Raw genomic sequence first — 25,827 nt, forward strand, 5'->3', positions numbered from 1 at the left:
GCGTTCTATTTTATTTGTTGTAACTTTTGTAAAATTCTTTGAGTGCTCCTCACACTATTGTATTGATATATTTTGCTTTGGCTATATTGATACAATATTAGAAAGCACTCTTTTTTGCGGATATAATCGTGTGAGCTGATGAAAAGATTATATCTTTTATTTTCCGGATTTTTTAAGGGAATTCTATCCTTTTTTTCGGATTTTTTCCCCCAGTTTTTGTTATTTTTATTATTAATTTTTCCCCCTTTTTTCATTAATCTGTAATTTTCTTTTCTTTTATCTTCATTTTGAACTTATTTTATGAGTTCTATTTACTTACAGCTTATGCGCAATAAATGAAACTTAGTGTTTTTCTTAATTTTCTTCGTGTTTTTTTGTTTTTATTTATTATGTTATATATATATATATATATATATATATATATATATATATATGTAATCCAAAAATTATAATTACTTTGTATTAATAAAACCATTAAAACTCGTTCGTTTTCATGAAATGTCTTTGGTAAAGAATAGGTGTAGAAATTCTATTTTAGGACTTCAAGGCTGAAAACATACCATTGAATTATAATTAGATTTATATTTCAAAGGAGGAGTTATTTTTAGAATATTGTCCCTCTTTCACTTCCATATTAGGAGGCATTAAATGATTTTCCATAATGCGTAGAGTTACAAGGTATGTACGACGTGAGCCTGTTTACATCATTCTCTGTTAGTACTTAAATGCGGGAGCGATGGTTTTCGCCTGTCTCTTGCTGAATAACGTGATCCATAAAAGATCTGCCGGAACCATCCGGAGTTTTGTCCAGCCGGGGCTTATGTTAGTGAAAAACGGGGCAGACGGCCCATATTCTTGCTCATAATAGCAAGGCAGACGGTCCATATTTTCAACTTCCATATTTACATTTTCATATTTCATCACATATGTAAAATTCATTTTATTATTAAATATTTCATTCATTGAAAAAACTTTTTCGTTCCTCTACAACACCACAAAATTATGGGGGCTCGAACCGGGATTTAGCCGAACTGTGGTGATCTATTGTATGATCATTTGTGTTTCCAAGCTGTGTGGCCGATGCACCTGAGCTGTGAATTCGTGATTAAAAGAAACTGTGATGACTTCATGAGACTTCTACAAAACCTGTGAGTAGAACATTTTATTTTTAAAATGGCCTATCTTAGTCGAGCCAGAAAAATTTATTTGATTAATTTACTTTGTGAACTTGAATTAAGTGCACCAGAAAATGCTAAAGTACCACAATTAGTTGAGACGATTACGGAATCGGAAAATTATGATGAGGAACTAGTGAAAAATTTATTATCAACAATAACTTTTGAAAGGGAGAATTCAGAAAAGCTAAAAGAAGAAGAACGTGAATATAATTTAAAGAAACTAGAATTAGAAAGTAAAATAGCAACTAATTTTCCTAAAGCGGAAACAGCGAATACAGAAGTGCTAAGATTTCTTAATAAGTACGAATGCTGTTCAGATATTGCAATTTATTTGTCATTGTTCGAAAAACAAATAAGTAGAGCTAAAATACCAAAAGAAGATTGGGTTAATATTTTAGTAGGATTACTTCTTGATATAGCTAATTTAGTAGCACGTTAACCCGATCAATTTTCTAATGATTTTGATTATGTAAAGAAACTTTTATTAAACTGATTTAAGTTGACATCAGAACAACTAAAAAATAAATTTTGTAACGCAAAAAAAGAAGCTACAACATCGTGGAGAGATTTCGAATTTAAAATTACCGCTTATTTCGAAGAATATTTAAAAACTATGGAAGTTAAACCCTTTGATGAACTTCAAAGTTCAATGATAGTTGACCAAAATTCCGAACGAAATTAGAGACAATATGTTAGATGAATTACTGATGATAAAAGATGTTCAAGAACTGACATCTAAATTAGATAACTATGAAACCGCGAGATCCCATATTAAAAAAGAAACGAGTAAATATGTGCGAGATTTCACATACGAACCAGATATAGTTAGGGATAATAAGAATACATCACGTCAAGGGCGCCGGCAGCTGGGTGCACTTGCACCCCCTAACTTTTTTTTTAAACAATTGAAGAGGTACAGAAAAACAATTTTGTTATAAAATTTTTTTATTAAAAATATTTTTATTCAAAAACAAATAATTAAGTAGTTATTGATACGTAACAATTAAAAAATTGTTTAATCAAACAAGAATTGTAATCGTCTTGTTTTCTGTCCAAATCTGTTTATAACTTTTTCAATAAATTCTGAGTCATCTTTGATTCTTTTCTTATGCACACTGAGTATGCACAATGAGATTTTTTTCTTGAGCAGGTATCTAAGCTATATTTTTAAATTTCATTTAATAAAATATACACTGGTTATCATAAATTAAGGAAAAATCACAAAAATAGCGATAACTCTTTCAAAAGTAAGCCAAACCGTGCAAAATTTGCATATGTTGTCCACTAAGAGTAGCTGAGTAAAATTGCAATATGCAAATTAGTGGCGCTGCACTCGGCTTACGTCATCTGCCTGGAGCATAAAAGTCCAAGTTTGAGAGAAAGCACACAAATTTTACTGTGATTGCGACATTGAAAATCTGAGATAGCCAATTCGTAATAATGACCTCTAGGCATCATTTGCCTGAAGAACTACGATGGAGAGCCATCGGGAGACTAGAGGCAGGGCAGAGTCAATCAGAAGTGGCCAGATGGCTAAATGTGAGTCCATCTGTGGTTCATAGACTTTGGAGGCAATTTCAAACCACAGATTCGGCATCTAGGAGGTTCAGTCAAGGACGGCCAACTGTTACGACCAGTGCCGATGACCGATATTTGACATTAAGTGCACGCAGGAATAAAACCGCTACTCCGACACATCTTAGATCCTCTCTTGCTGCAGCCACCGGAAGGTTGGTGTCAACGTCAACTGTGCGCAGAAGGCTCCACGAAGGTGGTCTGTATGCGAGACGACCAGCCATTTGCGTGCCGCTCACATCACGCCATAGGAGAGACCGTTTGCAGTGGGCCCGACAACATGTCCACTGGACGTCAGATCAATGGAGGCCTGTTCTCTTTACGGATGAGTCCAGGTTTAGTCTAGAAAGTGACAGTAGACGTTATTTGATATGGAGAGAACCTGGGACCCGTTATCATCCATCAAACATCCGTGAAAGAGATGCATACGGAAGAGGCAGTGTCTGTGTTTGGGGAGGCATATCCTTAGGAGGGCGCACATACCTCCATGTCTTTCCAAGGGGAACCGTGAATGCTCAGGTTTATCGAGACAACATCCTTGATGCTTATGTGCTCCCATATGCCGGGGCAATTGGTGATTGCTTCCTGTTACAGGACGATAATGCAAGACCACACAGAGCTCGCATTGTTGATGATTATCTTCAACAGGAAACAATTACTCGCATGGAGTGGCCAGCTCGATCCCCGGACTTGAATCCTATCGAGCACGTTTGGGATGCTCTAGGGAGGCGTGTATCTGCCATCAATCCGCCCCCTCAGACCCTTGCCACGCTTGCAACTGCTTTACAAGAGCAATGGCTCTCACTTCCTATTGAACTGATAGACCGCATAATTGAAAGCATCACACATCGCTGTTTGTGCTGTATTGCTTCTAGAGGCAATCATATTCCATATTAAAGGTACTTTTTCTATTGCAAACCGATACTTCCAATTTGTTTATTTTATACATGTGCTAATTTCTATACTACTATTAATGTCTGATAATTTCTTTTTATGTTGTTTAATACCTTACTATGTGTTGTATATTGTGGGTAAGTTTCATAAAATTCCATGTGTAATTTCTTGAGTTATCGCGATTTTTGTGAATTTTCCTTAATTTATGATAACCAGTGTATATAATATTTTATTTTCTATTAGTTATTTAGTTTAACAAATGCGTATAACACAAACTGACTTCTCACAGCTGTAAAACTTCATCAACACAGTAAATACCAATGTTAAGCGTGATGCACAAACACGTTAGTATACGAAACTACTGTTTGTAGTTATTTGTGTTTCAAAGTCAGTAGCTATGGCAGCGCCATCAATACAGTTTCTCGTGGCAAAATTTGCAAGTACAAGAAATTCGTACTTTTTTAAATACCTTGTTAACAATGAAGAAATTAACATATGAAAGTATATGTAATAACAAAACAAAATCTAATAACAGAATATTTTAAATTTTTTTTCTTGTTAGAGGGTTGCACCCCCTTTTATATTATTCTGCCGGCGCCCTTGCATCACGTCAATATTTCCCCAATAGAGATTCTAGAAATAATCCTAAATCACCAGTCATTCATGCTCAAAACGTTCAAAGAAATGATCAATTTTATGTTGGTAATTCTAATCATAATGCTAATCACTCTAATTATTTAAAGTGTTATAACAGTTTAAACAACGGTCACAAAAGTACTGAGTGTAAATACAAAAGAGAGAACAGCGAATGTAAGTACGAAATACGAAAGAGAGAAGAGTAAATACGAAAGAGAGAACTCCGCTAAGAACTATAACGTTAATTTAAATATCGAAACTAAAGTTTCTTATGTCACTAGAATTGAAAATAACAAACCCATTAAAAGAGTTCAAATACTTGGTAAAGAATGTCAATGTTTAATAGATACAGGGAGTGACCTATGTCTTATTTCTAAACAATTGTACGAAAAAATTAACAGTCCCAGTTTAAGATTTGATAAGGTAAAGATAACGGGAATTAACGGAAATCACCCAATAGAACAAATAGGTTTCTTTCATTCCGAAATTACCTTAGATAAAAAATTAATATCTGTTGATTTTTATGTATTGGAAAATTTGACACATGAAATGATTTTAGGTTTTATTGTATTAAAAAATTTGAACTTTACTTTCTTTGATAATGAAATTCAGATCTCAAAATCCAACCAGTCGAAAATATTAGGCACATAAATCATGCGCGAATCCAAACTGAAGCTAATGAGATAGCTTTTCATCGCCCGAGTAACATAAACAATCACAATCCTTTTTCGTTTGATATTCAAGGTTGCGTAATTCCCCAAAACATTAGAGTAAAAAGAAGTTCCATTTTGAAAGCTCATTTCATGGCTCTTTTTTCCAAAACAAATCTGAAGCAAAACATTCTTCTACTCCGTTAGGGCATTTAGCTGATGCGATAAGTATTAATGAGATTGAATTGAGTCATGTGAAGCAGTGTTTAGGACCTCAACTGATAGAATTAATAAATAATTATTCCCCTTCTCAATTAAAAACCGCAGATGTTGAATTAAATGTAATACTAACAGATGAATCACCCATAAGTTTGAAATCGCGTAGGTTAGCAAAAATAGAACAGGACTTTATCGAATCTACAAATACAACAATGAATGCTTAAGAACTGTGTAATTAAAGAGTCGTGTTCAGAATTTAATTCTCCGATTGAATTTGTCGAAAAAATTCAGGTGATTTTCGATTATGCATTGATTTTCGCAAACTTAATAAGAAATTAGTTAAAGACAAACATCCGATACCCTTTATAGAAACAGTGACGGACTCTATGTCAAACGCTTCGTGTTATAGTAAGCTTGATATCCGAGATGCGTTCTTTAGTGTTCCCGTAAAACCAGAATGTACGAAATATTTAGCATTCTCGACAGATAATTCGCAATATGAATTTCTTAAAGCCCTTTTCGGATTGAGTACATCTCCAAATGTTTTTCAAAGACATATAAACGGAGCGTTTAAAGATTTAATCGAAGATGGTACAGTCCGCAAAAAAAAAAAAAAAAAAACCGAATCACCCTGAATAACTTTCGTTCTAATGATCGGATTTTCACGAACTAAGTGCCAATCTTAATGGTTCCTGGGGGTGACCTCACATATGCTAATTAATTAGTGTTAACTATTAATTAAGTTACGAAATCGGACACAGAAACGTACTTTTTCTCAATAAACATATATATTTTTTTACATATTTGGAATCCTGACACTTGAAATATAGGGGGTATCCGCAATCTGGGAAATATGGTCCCCATAGTTTGGTCAGGAGAGCGATCCAAAATTCGTACCCCTTAATGTTAATTTCACTTTTTACGTTTTCAGTCATATTTTCAAAACTAATAAAGCAATTTAAAGAAAATTGCACCCACTCATAAAACTCATGAAAATTTTTTTTTTAATAATTATTTATTATTTTTTATTATTTAATTGATTTGAGGATGAAAAAATTTTGAATTATAAGGTATGAATATTTTTATACCAATTGAAAAATCTGAAGTTTCAACTGTTTTTATTCGTTAGAAGCTGAGCAAAATTAAAATTAATTATTTTTAAAAAAATAATTTGGCGACAATAAAAAAAATGATTAAATGGGGCGATTAATATTAAAATGTGATAAACTTGCGAGGAACTTAACTTCGCGTGCGTAGTGTAAAATTTCATTCATATTTTTTTCGCTAATAATCGTTTGCTAATCTTTTTATTTTTATTTCTTTCTAATTATAAATATAAAATACAATGTTTCCTTTTTAGTCGCTTAATAATTTATTTGCAATTTAGTAAAGAAATTTGAATAAAACATTTTGAATAAAAAACACTTTATTCAAGAAATGTCTAGTCTTATAAAATAGGATATGATATGATCTTCTGATAGAATATGATTATACACCAGATTGTGCTTATTTAATGTGATTATTTTTTGATTTTGTTTTTCAATAACTGATACAATTTCAATAATACACATACTTATGCATAGATTTGGAATAATATATTTATCAATTTCTTGAATATATATTTTATAAATATTAATAAAAATACGTAGTCAACATTTTTAAGCATCTCTCACAACATCGCAAATTTCTCAACATCTTATAGGGTAAATTAACGAATGAAGGAACACTTAAGCTTAGCTTGCCTTTAAGAAAAAACCATAAAAATTTCAAAATTTGTAATTTTAGCTAAATGATGGTGTCGACATATTTGTTATTAAATACAAATTATGTAAAAAAATTTAGATAACTGACATAATATTGTTTTAGGATTTTGGTGGTTTAAATAATAAGTAGTAAGATAACCAAGTGAAGGAACAGTTTTTACCAGTGAATAAACACTAAATTTTCCAGTGTTAAATTTTCCAGTAAATATTAAATACCAATTCACTAGTATATAAAACATGTTAACTTGACTCTATCATGAGGAATCTTTTGATAGATGAAGGTTGACATAGTCTAAAATGAAATCCCCACATTGGTGACCCGGACGTGATAAGAACATGCCAATATCGATGGTTGATCCACATTAAACAGTTGATTTGCTTATAACTATTAAAAATCCCTTATTTTTGAGATGACTACAGAAAACAGTGAAAAAATCGAAGCAACGATCGTCATAAACGCCGAAACTAATAAAGTAAGCATTAAAATTCCACCTTTTTGGCGAGAGAACCCCGGCATTTGGTTTTACCAAGTAGAAGCACAGTTTCAAATAAATAAGATCACAACTGAAGAAACCAAATTTAATTATTTGATATCCCAGCTGGAACCAATGTATGTAGAAAATATTTGGGACATTATTAAAGACACTAAGCCTAACAAATATACCTTGGCGAAAGAAAGACTCTTAAATACGTTTAAGGAAAGCGAAAACAAGAGAATTCAGCGCTTAGTTACCGGATTAGAACTTGGAGATTACAAGCCAAGCCAACTTTCACAAAAACTGAAAAATTTAGGAGCAGACGATTTTTCAGAGAAAGTGTTAAAATCTTTATGGCTTGATAAAATGCCGGATTTTATACGAAATATTCTGCTTGTAAGTGAAGAAAGTTTAGATAAACTGTCTACGATGGCGGATAAAATTCACGAAATTAAAACTGGGGAAAAATAATAGATGATAATAAAAGTAGACATGTTTTGAGCGTCCAATAATGAAAGTCACAAGTTATTCAAGCCTGACAAGTCTTGAGAATGGGCGATTATCTTTGAACGCTCGAAGCATGTCGACTTTTACTTCCCTCTTCATATGTTTTGAAACCAGTTGAGTTTTTATCGTCAATTATACTGTTTTATTGGGTCTTATTGATCATTATTTTGATAAGGATTTTACACTCGTTAAAGTAAACATATGCATTTTAATATTTTAACAGGATTCATGTGATCTTTAAAAACGTAAGAGCATTAATATTGTAAAAGTTATATTTAAATTAAAAATTAAAATTTTGAGACCAGATATTTTGAGTTAATGAAATTAAATATTTTATCTTTTAAGTTTTTCAGTATCTTAAGGATCTTACTAGCTCTGTTTAAAAAGAGAGTATCAGATATATATATAAGAAAACATAAATAATCATAGTAGCAGTATTTGGTGGTAAATGTAGCTTATCGTAATTGAAGAATATCCTGTGGGACATTGTATGGTGAATTTGCGAACGTAAGTTTCAGAATGCATCGAAACACGAGGATGCAATTTGCTAATCATCTTTATCCGAAGAAAACCATGTAACCTAAATATCTAGCAGAATGAAGCGATTTTATAAACAACGAATCATACAATATGCAACATATTATTTCAATATCTTATTCTTAAACATAACATATTTCAATGTCTTTAAAATGCCACTAAACATTCAGCAATTCTTTGAGTTATAGAAAAAGGAAATATCGTAAATTACAGAAAACCTTGTGAATGTGCATTAGAATTACTATACAATCTACATTTTATTTTTCAAGCACTTTTTTTTCCTTCAAACTTTCTTGCCTAGAAGACTCGCGCCGACTGTGACAAATACGTGACAGCATAAAACAGTATCAACCAGGGTAAAAAGATAAAACTGGTAATCAAAGTAATTTTTAGCAGTTTATTTGTGGGCGGGGTTATAATTGTTTGATTTATTTAATTCACCATTACTTTGTTCAAAATATAATTATTTAGTTATGCTTTGAACTAACATTGATTATATATATGATTAAACTAACAATAATTAAATTCAAGGCAAAGTAAGTCTGTGAAATTAGCAACGTCTGCATTTAAGCTACCGTTTTTTATTTATTTACATCCTGATTCTGATTTTGTACGAATGCTTTCATGAATCACCCGTCCCCAAGGGGTTAAAGCTGTAAAAATGATCATTCCTAAAATTTTGTATATAGCTGTAATAAGTTATGTTAATTTGATTTTAGTATGAAATCCTCGAATAAATTTAGCAAGAACAGCATAATCTAAACAATATCAGACAAAAAGTTCATGTATTTAAATTCTAAAAACTTAGAAAATCATAAATAATTTATAAATCGATTCAAATTTTCTTTTCAAAGGACATTAAAATAATTTTTTTTTTTTTTTTTTTTTGCTTTTTAGACAGAAATCTGCTTAAAAATTGTCTGTTGCCTAGAAACTTCGAGATATTTTCTATTAACAATGAATTAAACCTCTCTGAACAATCACAAAACATTATTTCAGTTTTTTTACAATCATAGCATGGTTGCCTAGCAACTTAGTAAAATTAAGCATTCCTCTTTTGAATTAGTCAATGGGTTATTTTAAAATATTCATTTCCGCAGGCGACTTTTTTCGGCGGTTTTCTGGACTATCGCCGAAAATATAAACCTTTATTGTGACCCAATTTACGATCCAATTTTTTTTAAATTTTGTCTACCCCCCCTAATTCAAGTGTCTAGATTCCAAATATGTAAAAAAAATTATATGTTTATTCAGAGAAAGTACGTTTTTGTGTCTGATTTCGTATATTAATTAATAGTTAGCACTAATTAATTAGCATATTTGAGGTCACCCCCAGGAACCATTAAGATTGACACTTAGTTCGTGAAAATCCGATCATTAGAACGAAAGTTATTCAGGGTGATTCGTTTTTTTTTTTTTGCGGACTGTACATTGAAATTATACTTCGATGATGTAATCGTAACGGCGGAAACTCAAGAGGAAAACCTCGAAAAACTTAAACGTGTCTTTAAAGTAGCGTCAGAATAAGGAGTCGAATTTAATTTTAGGAATTGTGAATTTTTAATGAACAAAATTGAGTTTTTAGGTAATTTTTTTAAAAACGGTACGATGCAACCGTCAACTTCTAAAACCGCTGCTGTTCAGAATTTCCCTACCCCTAAATCGGTTAAACAAGTGCAAAGTTTCTTAGGACTTACATCTTATTTCCGCAAATTTATTTACAACTATTCTAAAATTGCAAAACCCTCGAGTGATTTGTTAAGAAAAGAAGCGAAATTCTATTTCGGTCAAGAACAAATTCCAGAAATCAAAAGACATTTTGAGTCAAAAACCAGTTTTACACATTTTTCGTCAGGGATCAAAATTGGAATTGCATACTGATGCTAGCAGTTAAGGATTTGGAGCAATTTCAATGCAGCAGGGCGATGGTGAAAAATTTCATCCCATATATTATTTTAGCCGTAAAACTTCACCTCAACAAGAAAATCTTTCAAGCTATGAATTAGAGGTTTTAGCCATAATAGAAGCATTAAAAAAAATTTAGGCCGTACTTGTTAGGTGCAAAATTTAAAATTTACACAGACTGCGCTGCGTTTGCCCAAACAATGAATAAAAAAGAAATAACACCCAAAATAGCGCTATGGGCTTTACAACTAGAAGAATTTGACTATGAAATTTTTCATTAAGGTTCAAATCACATGTCCCATGTCGATGCCTTTTAGAGAAACACAGTGTTAGTGGTTACTCGAGCACTTAGTGAAGTTACAGCAAAAATCGCTGCCGCTCAGGAAAAAGACGAATTAATTAAATCATTGAAATAGCACGTAGAAACAAATGACGATAACGAATACTTAATAAAAAACGGAATTTTACATCGAATAGAAGAAGGTCGAGAATTATTAATTGTTCCCCAAACACTCGAAAATGAAATTATTCGTGAAGTGCAAAACAAAGGACGCCCGGTGGCTGAGCGGTAGCGCATCGCGCTGTCGTGCCACAGGTCCCTGGTTCGATCCTCGGGCCGGGCAAGGTTGACTCAGCCTTTCATCCCTTCACTGGGTCGATAAATGAGTACCAAGCATTCTTGGGAACTAGACACTGGGGGTTCCGCGTTCGGCTGACCACCAGACCGGAAAATCTTCTCCTGCACCCCAGAGCTCAAGGTCAAGAAAACTGAGATGGGCACAGTAGGCCTTGGCCCTCTATGGGCTGTCGCGCTGCTGAGTTTTAGTTTTAGCATAACAAAGGTCATTACGGTATTAATAAAACTGAAGAAATAGTTAAGCAGGAGTTCTATGTTCAAAAACTTGGAGATAAGACCGAGAAAATTATTGCTAATTGTGTTAAGTGTATTTTATAATAGAAAGTTAGGTAAAGCCGAAGGACTTCTTAACCCCATCCCAGAAGATAATATTCCCCTCGATACATATTGTTGCTACGCCCGTTGGCTACTTGGCGTCATTGTTCTCAGCCAAGAGTCAGTTAATGTAAAACAACCAAAGAGCATACACGCTCGCTTTTGCATCTCCGTAGCGCTATCAGCGCACCCGCAAAATAAATGTGTACAGTCCATTATTGTCCAAGTTTGATTTTTATACACCTCGCAAGCTATCGCAAAACATCTGGTCCAAACCAGCAGCAGACTAAAGATCCAGTATATCGCAAATTTACAATAAAAAAGCCGCATTCATTATTGGACTAACCACGCATCGCACCAAAAGTAACGCAGTATATCTTCAGCCATCGAATTAGTGAAAGGTAGGCAAATTTTCATTACTTATTTACCGCATAATTTCATTTAATAAATAATGGAGAACATTGAGAAATGTAGAAAGAAACGCGCTACAATCAGAACTAGCGCTACAAAACTAATAACAAAAGCAGATACTATAATACAAAGTGACACTAAAGACATAACAGAACTAACGGAAATATTTGAGCAATTAAGTCAAAAGGAGCGTATTTTGACATCATTAAATTCTGAAATTGAAGTTTAATTTCGGTTCCAGCAGAATTCGAAACTGAAATTAGCGTAGCGAAGAATACAGCGAAAAAATCATCAGTGCTAAGTGCAAAATTGAAAATTGCTTAACCTATTTAGAATCAGTTAATCAAGTGAAATTAACTCCCGGAAGTTTTGTAAACAATAGTGTTAGCATAAAATTACCAGAAGTTCCGCTTCCGAAATTTTCGGGTAAATGTGAAGAATGGAGTACTTTCAAATTGCAATTCAATAATGTTATTACATCCAATAATCAGTTGACAAATGCACAAAAACTATTTAAATTCAGCTTTAATCGGAGAAGCTGAAAATCTTATTAAATTAGATGATACATTCACTTCATTATACACAGCTGTAGAAGAAAGATACGAAAACAAAAGGTTAATAGTAGAATCTCACGTTAAATCAATATTAGATATAGAAAAATTAACGCATGAGTCTCCTAAAGACTCATGTAATTTAAATGATTGTGTCAAGAAAAATATAAGAGCATTAAAAATTTTGAAGTATAATTGCAATGATCTTTCTAATATTTTTGTTTTAAATATAGTACTTCAAAAATTGGATACGGAAACTCGAAGGCAGTATGAATTAAATATTAGCTGAAACGATGTTCCTAAATTAGATGATTTATTTTCACTTTTGGGAAAACGAGCTCAAATATTAGAAAATGTTACCAAAACCACTCCTTTAAAATTTAAGTTAAGTCAAGAGAGAAATCCTAAAACGAAAACATTTCTAATCAATAAAAGTGTAACTCAATCATGCATTTTGTGTAAAATGAATTATCCTATCTTTAAGTGCGATTCTTTTTTCAAATTGAATAGTCATCAGAGAACTGAGCTGGTATCAAAACATAAATTATGTGTTAATTGCCTAAGCAGTCAACACAAGGTATTGAATTGCAAATCGAAACATTTATGCAACATATGCCACTCAAAGCAAACAATTCTGCGGTTTCGGCTTCCCACGGTCATGACCTCAATCCCGAAGCAGAGGTATTTAATATTCATCAACAAAATAAAATCGTTTCTGCTTCTTTATCTTGCATTAATTCGAAAAATAAAACAGGGCTTCTTTCGACTGTTTTAATTTGGGTTTTAAATCCTTTAAATGGATCTTATATGCAATGTAGGGCGATATTAGATTCAGGCAGCATGTCGAATATTTGCACAGCTAATTTCGCTAATAAATTAGGAGTACCGCAAGAAAAAATTAATTTTCGAGTTAGGGCGGAAACGAAACTACAATAAAATCAAAAATACAAGCTTCAATTTGTAATGGTAATAGCTCTTTTTTGAAAACTCTTGATTCTTTAGTGGTATCCAAAATTACTGATTTTCTTCCTGTTACATTCTTCAAAGTAGATAAGTTAGAAATTCCGCAACAATTAGCAGATCCTAATTTTGCTGTAACGGGGAGAATAGATATGCCTTTAGGCGTGGAGGTATTTTTCGAAATTATCAAGGCTGGAGATTTTCGCGTTGCAAACAGTGATTTGGTGTTTCGCAATACTGTTTTTGGATATATTGCAACTGAAGCAATAAATACCCGCACTCCAGAAATTCACTGCGGATTCATAACCACTCAAACAGAAGTCGAAGACTGCTTAGAAAAAATCTAGAGAATAGAGGATATAAACTGTGCCGTAACTTCCCCCCTCGGGGCCTTTTAAACATGACAAAATGCAAAATTTCAGCGAAATCGATTAATCCTGAGAAATTAAATTTTAAAAAAGTCGTACTTATTGAACTCGATTTCTCAGGAACTAATGCACTATTCAACCAATTTCGCTCAAATTTGTATTTTCCATGTGGAATTAGATACTTTAAAATGATACAAAAAAAAAGAAGAAAAAAACTATATGCCTTACGATTCAAAAGTTATCAGACTATTATAGTCCCTGTAGCGCCATCTACGGTAAGAGCTGTATGTTTTTATATTTTGAGGGGCATCAGTCTCAATTGTAAATAGAACAGATATGAGCGGTAGTAATAACTTGTCTGAAAGAAAATGTTTATAGTTAGATGTTTTGTATATATATGTAAATAGTTCTTTATTAAATCGTCTACCAAATGAAACTTCTTGATCTTCTACTTCCTTCAGTCCTCTCATATTTATTTCCGTCGGTACTTGTATCCGACAGTCCCAAAGGGAACTGATCGTTAAGACACGGTTCCTAGCAGATCACGGAAGTCAAGCATCACTGGTTGCGGTCATTGTGCGGGTGGGTGACCACTTGGGTCAGTCTGCGTACCCTTATGAAAATTTAAGGTATATTTAAGGTTGATTTGAGGTATTTTTGAGGTATTAAGGTTGTTTTGAGGTATATTTGAGGTATATTTAAGGTTGCAGAGAAAACAGCAATAAAAATTATACCTCGTAAAGGTTGTAATTAAGGTGTACGAGATTGATTTATATATACTTCAGCTTGTTTTGAGGTTGTTTAAAATTCACTTCAAATCAACCAGACTGATAAGGAGATTTTTAAGGTATACCAGGTTTATTTTCTCACACTTGAAACAAAAGAGGTATTTTTGAGGTATAAAAATTTTTACCTTATTTCAACTAACGATAAAAAGATATTTATTGAGGTATATGAAGTCATTTTATTTATACCTAAGCTTATTTTGAGGTTGTTTTAAATTCACTTCAAATCATCCAGACTGATAAGATGATTTTTAAGGTATACGAGGTTGTTTCTCTTACACTTGTAACAAAAGAGGTATTTATGAGGTATAAAAAAATCAACCTTATTTCAACTAAAGAGAGTGAGGTATTTATTGAGGTGTTGAAGTCATTTTATTTATACCTAAGCTTGTTTTAAGGTTGCTTAAAGTACACTTCATATTAACTAACTCACTTCCCAGAGTTCCATGCGAGCCGGCAAATGGCGTGTGTGTTGACAATAGAAAGTCTATTCGAAATTCGGTAAGTGTGCTTGACATTTATTAATTTAGTTTTATCACTTTTAATCAAATATGCTTCAATTTTGAAACTTAAATTTTATTATTTTTGTTTTAACGACGCGTCCTGATCTTAAATAATTCAAGTTGGAGGATATTCTTAGAGGCTATCGTTGTAGGCTTAGCAATAAGAGAGAGTAACCGAAATATTTCTCGTCACTGTTTTGGGTAGCATTACTGGTGAATCGTTACAGCAGGTTATGCACAGTATATTTTATTGTTTGTAGTTCAGTCAAATAGAACTATTCTTTTTATTTTGGATAAATGTATATGTTTTAACGTAGCAGTTTGCACGCTGATTAATTGAGAAAAATGTTCACAATTTCTCTTATAAATAAATCATTGAAAATTGAAAGATTTTTAAAATAGCAATTTTGCTTTGAAATTCTACTATAGCTGTATGCTTATCGTTTGGATATTTGTTGCAAAGTTTATATTATTGTTTATATATATATATATATATATATATATATATTTACAGAGCTTATCCACAGTTCCCTGATATTACTGAGATGGCCTAGGCTGTAAATAGCACATGCGCGGCGGCGCAGAAGAAGAGACAAGCAAGCTACTGCTCAGCCTTCCCCTAGGATATAGTTCTGAATTTATACCTAAAAGAAAAAGTAATCTCTCCTAATAAACTACCGAATTTATGTAATTGTTGATAACAATAGTTTGCTAGATATTTGATAATTGAAAACTAGTAACTTTACTAGCTCACTTCTTCATGTTTGATCACAAAACTGCTATTTTCACTACATGCTATTTTCTCGCATTTTACCCACGTTAATTATTTACTAAGCAGATTGTTATTACTTATTAGAATATTGGGCAGAATGAAATTAAATCCGATTTCAAGTTTATATGACAATTTGTTTCAAGATTATGAGCTTTTTCATGCAGCTGTTTATGGTTCACTACTTCAAAAATGTGCGAATTTCGGAAATCTTAAATATTTTAGAAATAAGTCAGTATAGTATGCAATTTTAATCCTGAATTGAATAAAATCAATTGCAAATAAAAACATTTATTGTTGAAAGTAATATGCATTATTTTGAGTTTCATCCTATGGGATGTGTATTTATATTTAAACAAGTGTTTGTAACAACTAACTATTAGTTTTATTCTGCTCGGTATTATAAGTTATATAGGAGATATTATACTCAACTTATTTTAAAAGTATTATTTCAAATCATTCTCTCTTAGACATTTTCCTCACTTTAAATTACTCACAACTTTAAAATAAATGCTCCTTATCAGCTTGTAATTTGTTCTATTCGATTGAGTGTAAAAAAAGAATAAAAATTGGTACATAACTTTAAAATTTTAATTTATTAAACGATTGTAGATTCTTGATTACATTGATTAGAAATTATTAAAATAACTATTTTTTAAGAAACTCTGATGTGATTGACAATAACATAAGTCCTTTTCAGAATCAGCGTCAAAAATTTAAAAAAAGCTGCTAGTTTCATGAAGTATGACAAAAAGTTGAAAAATATAGACTAGGTTTATTGAGTTTAAAGATTTTTAAAAAAGAAAGGGAAGGAAATCTAATTATTAAACTTACAAGTACCATAATGTTACAGATGTATAGAAAAATAAAAAGTGTTAAAATTGCATAATAAGATTGGAATAATACAGGGTGTTTATAAAGTCCCGGACCCATTTTGATGTTTAATAACTCATAAAATAATAAAGATAGATTAAAATTAATAACATTAATGGTTAGATAGACTCAAAAAGTTTCATGACCCTTGTCAATGAACTTCCACGTGTGCCCCCTTCGTCGCACGGAGAATATCAAGTCGATAGTCAATTTCACGAGAGGTAGCTTTCTTTTTTACAGAAAAGACAATCTCATCAGTCGTATACTTAGACATGTTGGAAAACTTCGTATTTCCACAACTAGAAGAGCTTCAGCCACATGTCTTTTTGCAACAAGATGGTGCACCACCTCATTGGGGGTATCATCGTTCGTAGTTCTTTGAATGACCATTTTACAGGAAGATGGATTGGGCGAGGAGGTCCAATTCCTTGGCCACCCAGATCACCTGATATAACGCCGCTGGACTTTTTTCTTTGGGGATTTATAAAGGACAATGTTTACAGGAGGATCGTGTCGAACATTGATGGCCTAAAAGCCAGAATTACAACCGCAATAGCCTCTGTGGATGCCGACATGCTTGCCGCTACCTGGCGTGAAATTGACTATCGACTTGATATTCTCCGTGCGACGAAAGGGTCACACGTGGAAGTTCATTGACAAGGTTCATGAAAGTTTTTGAGTCTATCTAACCATTTATGTTATTAATTTTAATCTATCTTTATTATTTTATGAGTTATTAACCATCAAAATGGGTCCGAGACTTTATAAACACCCTGTATATTTGAATTTCTGTAAATGTTGTTAATGGTAATACTGTCTTCAGTGTATTTTATTTTGTGGCTGTGACACATGTCATGCTTTTTAGCTACGAGGATTGAATAGAAATGGCAGAAGATATTTATCTGAAAAGGAAAATTAATTTCATCCAGTTAATTTAAATGATAAAAAAAATACTTTCTAATATTTTAAGGCCTGCCACTATTATTGTAAATATGACTTTCTTACTAATTTATATTTTTTTTCCTTTTAGGTTCCAATAATTACAAGTTTCAACATGTAGACGCAAACAGTATTTAAAATAATTTTGTTGGTTTGTAAAAAAAGTGAAATTTTAGTTTTAAATAAAAGTAGTTCTATGATTTACAGCTGACAAATTATTTAAATTTGTAGTTTTATAGCTTTAAAAATTCGAGCACCTTAGACAACTATCTTCTAAAAATACGAGTATGAGTTCCCATAAATATTTTTTACTAACTGTAGAATTTGGATAAGTGTTATTTTAAGATGATTTAAATCAATCTATGAAAATTATAGAAGAATTATGCATTTGAAACTTTCTTTTATAAATACACAAGTGGGCGACTTTTGTGCTAAAATACGAACTAAGGTAGACAATGTTAAAGAGCACAAAAATATTATTAAAAGCAGACAGGTGCTCTTTAACGTTGTCTACCTTAGTTCGCCTTTCTTTTATAGCTTAACAAAGGAAGCAATTACTGCCGAAGGTTTAATATTAAAAATTTCAGGTTGATAAATGATCTCTACTAGTGGAAAAAATGTAATGTACATTATTCTTCATATAATATATATAATATCTTTATATATATATATTATATTTTTTATATAGTGAGTCTAAAAATTAATAAACTAGGTGTTCCGTATAACACCTCACCTTCGTAAGTGCTAAAAAAAACATCTTTGGTTGATAAATTAATACTTCTAAAAATACAAAAATATATACTTGAGGTTACGAAATAATAACTTAAGGTAGAACTTGGAACACATGGCGCTAATTAAAAATAACCTTTCCAATTGTTGAAAATACACTTCAGGTTGACTTATAACAACCAGAAGTGTAAAATGGCCCACCTTAGGTTGAAAAATATATACCTCTACAAGCATAAAAGTATATACCTGAGGTTGAAGAATAATTACCTGAGGTAGAACAAAATACATTTGAGGTTGATTTATAACAACCAGAAGTGTAAAATGACACACCATAGGTTGAAAAATATCTACCTCTACAAGCATGAAATTAGATACCTGAGGTTGAAAAATAATTACCTGAAGTCGAACAAAATACACCTGAGGTTGATTTATAATAACCTGAAGTGTAAAATGACACACCTTAGGTTGTTGAATAAATACTTCCACAAGTGTAAAAAAATATACTTCAGGCTGAAACATATATACCTCTGGAGGTATATTTAAGGTATATTTGAGGTTGATTTTGAGGTATTCATTTGCACCCTTTTCAACCTTTACGACGTATTTAAACAACAACCTCCTTTATACCTTTAAAATATACCTCGTTTATACCTCATTTATACCTCGATTTTTTTCATAAGGGTAGGGACCGAGGGTGTGTGGTATTAGTCCTTGTTAAACTGTTCTACGATAAAGTGCTCGACTTCGGGTGCAGGTCACCGGGCTACCGAAGCGAGGGTGCCATCCCTCTACAAAGGATCAAACTTCAAGGGATGTTTCCCAGACCGTCGCCAATAGCCTATTGTGCAAGACTAGTGCGACGTAAATGATCAACATCAGACTATTATTAAATAATAAATATTTACTAAAAGTTATTTTTTGCATCGAATTATCTTTAGATAACAGAATTTTATAAACGTGTGAAAAATTTTTTAAATTCCCTTAAAAAGCTCTCGATCTGTAGTGAAATACAAAAAAATAAAATTAACATTCGGGTGTCCAAACTGTGGATAGCTCACCCGACCCAACTATTGGGACCATATTCCTCAGATTACAGCTACCTCCTATATTACAGGGATTAGAAAATCGAATCTGTTGAACAAAAGTTATGTTTATTCAAAGAAAGTATGTTTTTTGTGTCTGATTGCGTAACTTAAAATAAAATATCGTGCACTAATTAATTTGCATATTTGATGTCACACCCTCGAATTATTAAGATGGAATCCTAGAGCGTGAACATCCGATCATTAATTAACAGTTAGTCAGAGTAGTACTTTTTTGGTTCACTGTACGTAAATGTTACCAATTTACGACATCTCACCGAGGAAATATGACTAGGGGGAAAATAGCTATTCATGTTGTCTACTCCTGTCCCACATGTCCACAGTAGCCTCCTTTTCTTCTAAATATAATGCTAATCATAAAATACTAATTTTATAAACCTGCTGAATCCGGTTACTATTGTCTTTATTATTGTCTATTGTCTTTTCAAGACAAAACCATTATAAAAATGAAAATTATTTTTTAGTTTCAAATCTAAAAGTTTTTGATCTCGTTATGGAAACTGAAGGAAATTATAGACTTTTTTTTTCTATCGGCGCATTTACCCACATTTTAAAAAGTCCTAATTGAAAAAATATTCAGAAATTTTTTCTCTATATACATCGATTAACAAAAACAAAGTTGCCTTATTCCAATATGGACAGGTCCCTAGAAAATCGTTCTTGAATATTTGGCCTATGTATTCATGACGCCATGTAATCATATGTGACAAAATTATGACAAAGAGTAATAGTTTTTTTTATGGAAGAAAAATGAGAAAAAGTTAAAGCATATTTCTAATTTAAAAAAAATTCTTTTTAAGTATTTGTCATGGAACTGAATTTTAATTGCTGCGGATTTCTAAGCTGATGTTCATAGCTTTTTTATTAAATTAAATGCGTTCTTTTATTAAATTAAATATGATTTTTTTTTATAAAAAATAAAGATTGCATTTCACTTTTTAATGAAAACAAAGTTGTTAAAAACCCTAAAAATTCGAAGTTCCAATTTAAAAAAATTTGAAGGTCTTAATAATTTGAAAAATATAAAATAAGAACAAAATCCATGCACACAATAAACAGTAAAATTATCAACTAAAGTATTTACTATACAAATTAAATTTATATACGAACATAAAAAAAAGCAATTTTTATGTTACCATTCTTATAAAAGAATTCGAACAGTATATAAATATAAAATTTAAATATATTAAATGAGTTAATGCAAACATTTACTTACCTCCTTATAAATAAATTTACATTTGTACTACCAACGTGGTTTTCGCAAGGGAAAATCTACTAAAGATCAAATATTTGCACTTAGACAAATTTTAGAGAAGACCAGAGAATTTGGTATTACCACACATCATCTTTTCATTGATTTCAAAGAAGCCTTTGACAGTATTAATAGAAATCGCTTGTATGAAGCCCTGGTTGAGTTTCAAGTACTAGTTCAAGCATGTCAAACACCGTATGCAGAGTCAAACTTTTGGGATTTTTATCTGAAGAAATTAAAGTAAATAATGGAGTCAGACAAGGAGACTCCTTATCCTCCCTTATGAGAAAATCGAGGTATAAACCAGGTATATTTTAAAGGTATAAAGGAGGTTGTTATTTAAATACGTCGTTAAGGTTGGAAAGGATGCAAATGAATACTTCAAAATCAACCTCAAATATACCTTAAATATACCTCCCGAGGTATACATGTTTTAACCTGAGGTGTTTAATTTTACATCTGTGGAGAGGTAGATATTTACTACTTTAAAGTGTTTCATTTTCAACCTTGGGCTATTACTTATCAGCCAGAAGTATACTTTTCTACACTTGTGGAAGTATTTATTCAACAACCTAAGGTGTGTCATTTTACACTTCAGGTTATTATAAATCAACCTCAGGTGTATTTTGTTCGACTTCAGGTAATTATTTTTCAACCTCAGGTATCTAATTTTACGCTTGTAGAGGTATAGATTTTTCATCCTATGGTGTGTCATTTTACACTTCAGGTTATTATAAATCAACCTCAGGTGTATTTTGTTCTACCTCAGGTAATTATTTTTCAACCTCAGGTATATATATTTATCAACCTGTGGTGTGTCGTTTTACACTTCTGGTTGTTATAAATCAACCTCAGGTGTATTTTGTTCTACCTCAGGTAATTATTTTTCAACCTCAGGTATATAATTTTATGTTTGCAGAGGTATATATTTTTCAACCTAAGGTGTGTCATTTTACACTTCTGGTTTAAATCAATCTGAAGTGTATTTTCAGCACTTGGAAAGGTTATTTTTTATTAACGCCATGTGTTCCATGTTCTACCTTAAGTTATTATTTCGTAACCTCAAGTTTATATTTTGTATTTTTAGAAGTATTAATTTATCAACCAACGATGCGACATTTTACACTTCAGGCTTATGTAGCTCAATCTAATTTTTTTAGCACTTACGAGGGTGAGGCGTTATACGGACCACCTAGTTTATTAATTTTTACACTCACTATATAAAAAATATAATATATATAAGGATATTATATATATTATATGAAGAATAATGTATATCATTAAATTTTTTTCACTAGTAGAGATCATTTATCAACCTGAAGTTTTTAATATTAAACCTTCGGCAGTAATTGCTTCTTTTGTTAAGATATAAAAGAAAGTTTCAAATGCATAATTCTTCTATAATTTTAATAGATTGAATTAAATCATCTTAAAATAACACTTATCCAAATTCTACAGTTAGTAAAAACTATGTATGGGAACTCATATTTTTAGATGATAGTTGTCTAAGGTGCTTGAATTTTTAAAGCTATAAAACTACAAATTTAAATAATTAGTCAGCTGAAATTCAAATTACTTTTATTTAAAACTAAAATTTCATTTCTTTTACAAACCAACAAAATTATTTTAAATACTGTTTCTGTCTGCATGTTGAAACTTGTAATTATTGGAACCTAAAAGGAAAAAAAATACGAATTACTAAGAAAGTTATATTTACAATAATAGTGGCTGGTTTTGAAATATTAAAATATTAGAAATTGTTTTTTTTTTATGATTTAAATTAACTGGATGAAATTAACTTTCTTTTTCAGATAAATAGTGTTACTCTTCTGCCATTTCAATTCAATCCTCGGAGCTAAAAAGCATGACAGGTATGATAGCCACAAAATAAAATACACTGAGGACAGTACTACCATTAACAACATTTACAGAAATTCAAATACATAATTCCAATCTTATTTTACAATTTTAACACTTTCTATTTTTCTATACATCTGGTAACATTAACTTGTAAGTTTGATCATTTGATTTTCTTTCTTTGTTTTTTTTACAAATCTTTAAACCCAATAAACCAAGTCTATATTTTTAAACTTTTTGTCAGACTTCATGAATCTAATAGATTTTTTAAAATTTTTGACGCTGATTCTGAAAAGGACTTACGTTATTGTCAATCACATCAGAGTTTCTTAAAAAATAGTTATTTTAATATTTTTTAATCAATGTAATCAAGAATCAAAAATCGATTAATAAATTAAAAATTTAATGTTATGTGCCAATTTTTATTCTCTTTTTACACTGAATCGAATAGACCAAATTACAAGCTGATGAGGAGAATTTATTTTAAAATTGTGAGTAATTTTTATGTGAAGAAAATATCTAGAAGAGAATGATTTGAAATAATACTTTTAAAATAGGTTGAGAATAATATCTTCTATATAACTTATAATACCGAGCAGAATAAAACTAATAGTTAGTTGTTACAAACACTTGTTTAAATATAAATACACATTCCATAGGATGAAATTCCAAAAAATGCATATTACTTTCAACAATAAATGTTTTTATTTGTAATTGATTTTATTCAATTCAGTATTAAAATTGCATACTATACTGACTTATTTCTAAAAAATTTAAGATTTCCGAAATTCGTAAATTTTTGAAGTAGTGAAACATAAACAGCTGCATAAAAATGCTCGTAACCTTGAAACAAATTGTCATATAAACTTGAAATCGGATTTAATTTATTTCTGCTCAATATTCTAATAAGTAATAACAATCTACTTAGTAAATAATTAACGTGGGTAAATTGCGAAAAAATAAATTGTAGTGAAAATAGCAGTTTTTTTTATCAAACATGAAGAAGTGAGTTAGTACAGTTACTAGTTTTCAATTATCAAATATCTAGCAAACTATTGTTATATACAATTACATAAATTCTGCAGTTTATTAGGAGAGATTACTTTTTCTTTTAGGTATAAATTCAGATCTATTTCCTAGGGGAAGGCTGAGCAGTAGCTTGCTAGTCTCTTCTTCTGCGCCGCTGCGCATGTGTTATTTACTGCCTAAGTCATCTCAGCAATATCAGGGAACTGTGGATAAGCCCTGTAAATATATATATATATAAAGTTTATATTGTATATATATAAACAATATAAACTTTGCAACAGATATCCAAGCGATAATCATACAGCTATAGTAGAATTTCAAAGCAAAATTGCTACTTGAAAAATCTTTCAATTTTCAATGATTTATTTATAAGAGAAATTATGAACATTTTACTCAATTAATCAGCTTGCATACTGCTACGTTAAGACATATACATTAAAGCAAAATAAAAAGAATAGTTCTATTTGAATAAATTACAAACAATAAAATATACTGCGCGTAACCTGCTGTAATGATTCACCAGTAACGTTACCCTAAACAGCGACGAGAAATATTTCGACTGTTCTCTCTTATTGCTAAGCCTACAACGATAGCCTCTAAGAATATCCTCCAACTTAAATTATTTAAGATCAGGACGTGTCTTTAAAACAAAAATAATAAAATTTAAGTTTGAAAATCGAAGCATATTGATACAACTAAATTAATGAATGTCAAGCACTCTTACCGAATTTCGTATAGACTTTCGATTGTCAACACACACGCCATTTGTCGGCTCGCATGGAACTCTGGGAAGTGAGCTAGTTAATATGAAGTGTACTTTAAACAACCTTAAAACAAGCTTAGGTATAAATAAAATGACTTCATACACCTCAATAAATACTTCACTCTCTTTAGTTGAAATAAGGTATATTTTTTTATACCTCATAAATACCTCACTCTCGTTAGTTGAAACAAGGTTGATTTTTTTTTACCTCATTCATAAATGTCACTTTTGTCACAAGTGTAAGAAAAACAACCTCGTATACCTTTAAAATCACCTTATCAGTCTGGTTAATTTGAAGTGAATTTAGAACAACCTCAAAATAAGCTTAGGTATAAATAAAATGACTTCATATACCTCAATAAATACCTCACTCTCTTTAGTTGAAATAAGGTATATTTTTTTATACCTCGTAAATACCTCACTTTCTTCAGTAGAAAAAAGGTATATTTTTTTATACATCGTAAATATCTCACTCTCGTTAGTTGAATTAAGGTTGATTTTTTTATACCTCATAAAATACCTCTTTTGTTACAAGTGTAAGAAAAACAACCTCGTATACCTTAAAAATCACCTTATCAGTCTGGTTGATTTGAAGTGAATTTAAAACAACCTCAAAATAAGCTTAGGTATAAATAAAATGACTTCATATACCTCAATAAATACCTCACTCTCTTAGCTGAAATAAGGTAAAAAATTTTATACCACCAAAATACCTCTTTTGTCACAAGTGTCAGAAAATCAGCCTGGTATACCTTGAAAATCACCTCATCAGCCTGGTTGATTTGAAGTTGATTTTAAACAACCTCAAAATAAGCTGAAGTATATATAAAACAACCTCGTACACCTTAATTACAACCTTTACGAGGTATAATTTTTATTGCTGTTTTCTCAGCTACTTTAAATATGCCTCAAATATACCCTAAATCAACCTTAATACCTCAAAAATACCTCAAATCAACCTTAAATATACCTTAAATTTTCGTATTCTTCTTTTTAATGTTGCTCTAGAGAAAATTACAAGAGATGCTGAAATCAATATCAGAGGCAACATATTTTCAAAATCTATTCAAATATTGGCGTATGCGGATGATTTAGACATCATTGCAAGAACTGTTCCTGCATTAAAAGAAGCTTTCCTTTCTTTGGAGCCTGCTGCTAGGGATATGGGACTAATCATTAATACCGATAAGACCAAATACATGCCTGTACTTGCTAAATTAAATTCTAGTGAATCCTATCTGGAGATTGGTTCCCACAGGTTTCAGACTGTTCAGAATTTTACTTACCTTGGTTCAATAGTTACTGCCGACAATAACATAGACAATGAGATTCGGAGTCGTCTGATTTGTTCAAATAAAGCTTTTTATGGTTTGAAACGTTTTTTCAAATACTCTCTTTTATCAAAAAATACGAAACTTTTACTCTATAAAACATTAAATAGGCCAATACTTACCTATGGCTCTGAGACCTGTAACCTAACTCAAGCTGGTGAAAATAAAATTTCCATTTTTGAGAGAAAAGTTTTGAGGGCCATCCTTGGTGGGATAAAAATAAATAATTCCTGGAGAAGACGATATAATACTGAACTGCATAAAATCTACAGAGCCAGATATTGTGAAATTCATAAAAATAAATCGAATGAA

General features: G+C 31.3%; 3 long non-coding RNA genes across 3 annotated transcripts in view; 2 read left to right on the top strand and 1 right to left on the bottom strand.

Annotated features, from left to right (window-relative positions):
- Window positions 1–25,827, bottom strand: part of LOC122271975 (uncharacterized) — a 69,465-nt gene that overhangs the window by 13,053 nt on the left and 30,585 nt on the right. The gene's annotated exons all lie outside the window — the stretch shown is intronic.
- LOC139427236 (uncharacterized) overlaps window positions 10,909–25,827 on the top strand; it is a 42,884-nt gene continuing 27,965 nt past the window's right edge. The window contains exon 1 of the long non-coding RNA XR_011638377.2: window positions 10,909–11,693. This is a non-coding gene — a long non-coding RNA (uncharacterized LOC139427236). The remainder of the gene's footprint in view (window positions 11,694–25,827) is intronic.
- Window positions 14,519–17,640, top strand: LOC147800908 (uncharacterized). Its single transcript, XR_015430756.1, has 3 exons — window positions 14,519–14,868; window positions 15,385–15,526; window positions 17,543–17,640. It is a non-coding gene; the product is annotated as an uncharacterized LOC147800908 (long non-coding RNA).

Source organism: Parasteatoda tepidariorum, chromosome 12 (genome assembly GCF_982258835.1).
Source record: "Parasteatoda tepidariorum strain Cologne lab strain chromosome 12, Ptep-v5.0, whole genome shotgun sequence".
Lineage (NCBI taxonomy): Eukaryota > Metazoa > Arthropoda > Arachnida > Araneae > Theridiidae > Parasteatoda > Parasteatoda tepidariorum.